Raw genomic sequence first — 4,797 nt, 5'->3', positions numbered from 1 at the left:
AGGTAAAGTTAAAGACTTTGCAGACTTAAACATGTCGTGTATATGTGTGTGTGTGTGTGTGTGTGTGTGTGTGTGTGTGTGTGTGTGTGTGTGTGTGTGTGTGTGTGTCTGTGTGTGTGTGCGTGTATATGATCCACCTTTTTTGTTGTTGTTATTCTGAGTCTTCTATCATTCCCTGTCAGTGACTGGAAATACAATCTGTTGCTGTGATAATAGTAGTGGAGGTGTCGTTGGTGACTGATGCATGAATGCACACAATGCAGCACATGAAGTGTTTGCAGGACCCATAATGCAGCAGAAAGTCATCTTAACTCATGTTTATCAAAATCAAGTGTTCTTCTATCTGCAACGAAGGAGAAATATCAACCCAATTCTGTTTTCCCCCCTCCTCTTCTAATTAATATTTGTTATTTTATTGTGTAAGGTCATTTTTGTGTGAAATGAGATCAAATCATTTTCACGTTTGCATCAGGTTGCCGTAGAAACACTGCTGTCTCCCGAGACTCTAAATTATAACTCAACTTCACACAGCAGGCTACACAATGCAATACTACTCTAAGAGCAATGAATATAGTCAATAGGGGGCAATAAAATATAATACAGTACATTAAACTAATTATTTTATGACCCTGTGCATAATTATTAGAATTTGGCAGAATAAACACGAGATGCAAATACTGGAATGGACAACCATTGTAAATTAATTTGTCACGCAATTAATGATGGGAACGGTGACAATGTTCATCCCTGTGTTTGGAATTCCTTGTTGAAAATGTCTTCAGTTGTATTTTTAGGGTATTAGACTTTAGAGACATACTGTCCAAACAGCAATCATGGTTAATGTTACAAAACTAGTTCATATCAATTGTGTTAAGTTGTGCTGGTGCAATAGTTTCACCCACACACACCTAGCCTCCACACACACCTAGCCTCCACACACACCTAGCCTCTAAGCCTTTAGTTGTTCCTATGTAAAGAGAGAAAAAAACATTCATTCAAATGGTGTCTGGGGAAAGCCTGTTAGTGCAATTTACTCTCTGCGCTCTTTGTTGGATTGCTTCAGTCTTTGAACAAGTACAAAATGTTCATGGTGCAAACAAGGTCTGTTGGGTTCTAAATTAATCCTCACTGGATTTCTGCATCTTTACTCATTCAGGAGAGTTTCGGCTCTGGAGCCAAAGATAAAGTCAAATGAATCTCCTGTAATTCTGTGGGTGAGATTCAGGAATCTAATCAAGCATAAATTGTAGGATGACTCACCGTAAGAGCACGACACCAAGCCCCATGAGGAGCGTTAGACACCGAAGAGATGAAGACTTAAGACTTTTTCTGTGTGCTATGAGATTGCAGATGAACCGGCGTAATGAGAGATGGGGTTTTCTCAAGGGTTCTTTGAAGACATATTTTTATTTTAACCTGTTATCAAGTTGATTATCATAATAGAGCAGGCTGGAAAGTAATTTCCTCCTGAGACCACAGTAACTAGATGGGGGGAAATTCTGTAACAAACAATTGATCTGCATACCTTAAAAGGCTTGTGATCATCCTGTTACCCCCACCCAACAACAAACACAAAAAAAACCCCCCCCAACAACCAAATATCTCTTCTTCTTCTTCTTAACTCTCTTCTCTGCCAAGCAAAGATGGCAACGTATCTAAGCAGGTAGAAAAAAGGTTGAAGGTTCTTCTTCTTCTTTATGTTTTTCAGCAAGTTCTTAAGTGGTTTAAATAGAAAAGCTTTTGGCTGAATTCAAAGATGTGTATCCACAGTATGTGTGTGTGTGTGTGTGTGTGTGTGTGTGTGTGTGTGTGTGTGTGTGTGTGTGTGTGTGTGTGTGTGTGTGTGTGTGTGTGTGTGTGCATGAATTACCTAGTTGTGAATACTCAAAGGCAGCTTTACAATTACGAATACGTTGAAAGTGATTTTCAATGACCACATAATGAATCATGACCAGTAAAGAGCTCATCAGAAGCATCTGTTGATTGATGCTGTGGCTGCCAAATGAGTGTGTGTGTGTGTGTGTGTGTGTGTGTGTGTGTGTGTGTGTGTGTGTGTGTGTGTGTGTGTGTGTGTGTGTGTGTGTGTGTGTGTGTGTGTGTGTGTGAGTGCATGCATAGGTGTGTGTTTCTCTTCGTATTGTGTTCATTGTGCCAAAGCATGGGGGACGATTGTGTGCCAAAAAAAAGGCCTGAAACGCTGTAGGACACCATGATGTGGGCTCTGTGTGTGTGTGTGTGTGTGTGTGTGTGTGTGTGTGTGTGTGTGTGTGTGTGTGTGTGTGTGTGTGTGTGTGTGTGTGTGTGTGTTTGTCTCCATGCATCAAAAGAGGATATAAAAGGTGAATGTCAGTCTTTGATGCAAAGCATCCCACTGTTAAACTTCAGCTTCAATCAATGTCTTAAATATAACCACACACACACACACACACACACACACACACACACACACACACACACAAACACACACACACACACACACACACACACACACACACACACACACACACACACACACACACACACACACACACACACACTTCGACAAATACTCCAGACTCAGTAGTAGGAACAGTATTTCCAGGAAACTATATATGAAGAAACAGAATTGAATGGAATGAGGCACAAAGAAAAACATTGAACATGAACTTGTAGTCATTAAAAACAAATTACTATTTCAACTTGGGTAATAAGATTTGCATCATCAGACAGGGATGTGATAACATTTGGTACAAGGTAGTGATTGTGATCACACCTTAAAGGTTGACAGAAATATTACTGGTTTGTTGCTATCTCTCCTAAAATCCACTTCAGTGTCGACTCAGCAAAAGAGGGTAAGAAGGATGGATGCAGCAATGTGATGATCATCCTGCTCACCTGTTAACTCACCACACTACAGGTGTCTGCCAGTGTTCTGGAGTGTGTGTGTGTGTGTGTGTGTGTGTGTGTGTGTGTGTGTGTGTGTGTGTGTGTGTGTGTGTGTGTGTGTGTGTGTGTGTGTGTGTGTGTGTGTGTGTGTGTGTGTGTGTGTGTGTGTGTGTGTGTGTGTGTGTTTGTGTGTGTGTGTGTGTGTGTGTGTGAGTACATCTTAGTGTGTTTCTGGAGGGGGGATTTGTGTTACTCCAGTTTTTGTGTGCTCGCGATCATTTACATGATCACAAAGGAAATCTGGCAACACACCACCATTCTACCATCTGCTACTGACAGAGCAAGCAGACTGAAGGCACACACACACACACACACACACACACACACACACACACACACACACACACACACACACACACATCTGTCACTCTACTCTGTTTTGCCAGTGCAGTACTCTGATAGGCCACGCTGACCTGTTAGATTAATTCAAACATACAGCATCACAGTGAAGGTCAGCTTTATTGTTAAGTGTACCAAAGATACACCACATTCAGCACAGATGAAACCGCAGTCCTCTCTGACCCCCGGTAAACAGGCAGTACAACAGGCAGTACAACAGGTAGTACAACACAGGCAGTACAACAGGCAGTACAACAGGAGGTACAACACAGGCAGTACAACACAGGCAGTACAACAGGCAGTACAACAGGTAGTACAACACAGGCAGTACAACAGGCAGTACAACAGGTAGTACAACAGGCAGTACAACACAGGCAGTACAACACAGGCAGAACAAAAGGAAGTACAACAGGCAGTACAACAGGCAGTACAACAGGCAGTACAACACAAAGTATGAGACGAAACACAGGGACGGTAAAAACTTACACACATTTTAAAAATCCAGCGACATTTCCTTCATCTTCAAATTTGGGATTATTGCATTGTCATCTCCACAGAGAATTTTGTGTGTGTGTGTGTGTGTGTGTGTGTGTGTGTGTGTGTGTGTGTGTGTGTGTGTGTGTGTGTGTGTGTGTGTGTGTGTGTGTGTGTGTGTGTGTGTGTGTGAGCGTGGCCTCTTAGCTAAGGTGTCATAATAGCCCCCCTGTGGTTCAGACTTCAATTAACCCCCTGCAAGTGCACAGCTGAGAGACGGAGCCGAGAGAAGGGCAGAGGAAGCGACGCCTGAATGGGATTGGGTGATGAGACAGAGATTGAGAGAAGTAGATTTTGTGACTCGCTCTCTCTCCGAGAAGTTGTATTTTTCCCGTCAGCTATTTCATCTCTCCATCTAACCCCTTCGCCCCCTCCCCTGTCAGTCTGAGAGGCGCCTGGGGGCAGATGGAGGAACTGAATTGAGGAGTGGGGCTTTAACAATGGCTGGTGGAGACAGCTTTACAAACTCCGATCATTGAGTGCATGGCTTGTGAAAGGCTACTGCCTCAAGGTTTTGCTAAAATACTAACCTCCTTTATATTTATTATAATAATAGCTATCAAAGCAACGACATTTCACAAAAAAAAAAAAAAAGCAGCCTGGGATAATCTGAAGAAATCTGGCCCTCCATGAGTGAGCAAGAATCAACACATTCTGTGCCAGCTCCAGCCACCGGTGCCACGTCTGCAGCAGCGACAGCTTCATTCTTTTTTTAACTTTGCTCGGAGTGTTTGTTCGATCTGTCCGCTCTCATAAAGTTGATAGAAGGAGGGTAATGAACTTTTATCCCATTAGCTTCCCTGGCATCGTTCTCCTGCCCTCAGCAGTCACGCCAATAAAACACATTTGAGCTGAGGACAGCAAACACGAAAGGACACGGAAACGGACACACACACACACACACACACACCTACGATCGCACCTACATTCCTTAATGTACTAAAAATCAAAAATCAATGTTGATGCGTGTTGTGCACAAACACACACACACACACACAC

Source organism: Antennarius striatus, chromosome 8 (genome assembly GCF_040054535.1).
Source record: "Antennarius striatus isolate MH-2024 chromosome 8, ASM4005453v1, whole genome shotgun sequence".
NCBI lineage: Eukaryota > Metazoa > Chordata > Actinopteri > Lophiiformes > Antennariidae > Antennarius > Antennarius striatus.
The sequence above is the reverse complement of the archived record's forward strand: the minus strand, read 5'-3'. Positions refer to the sequence as shown.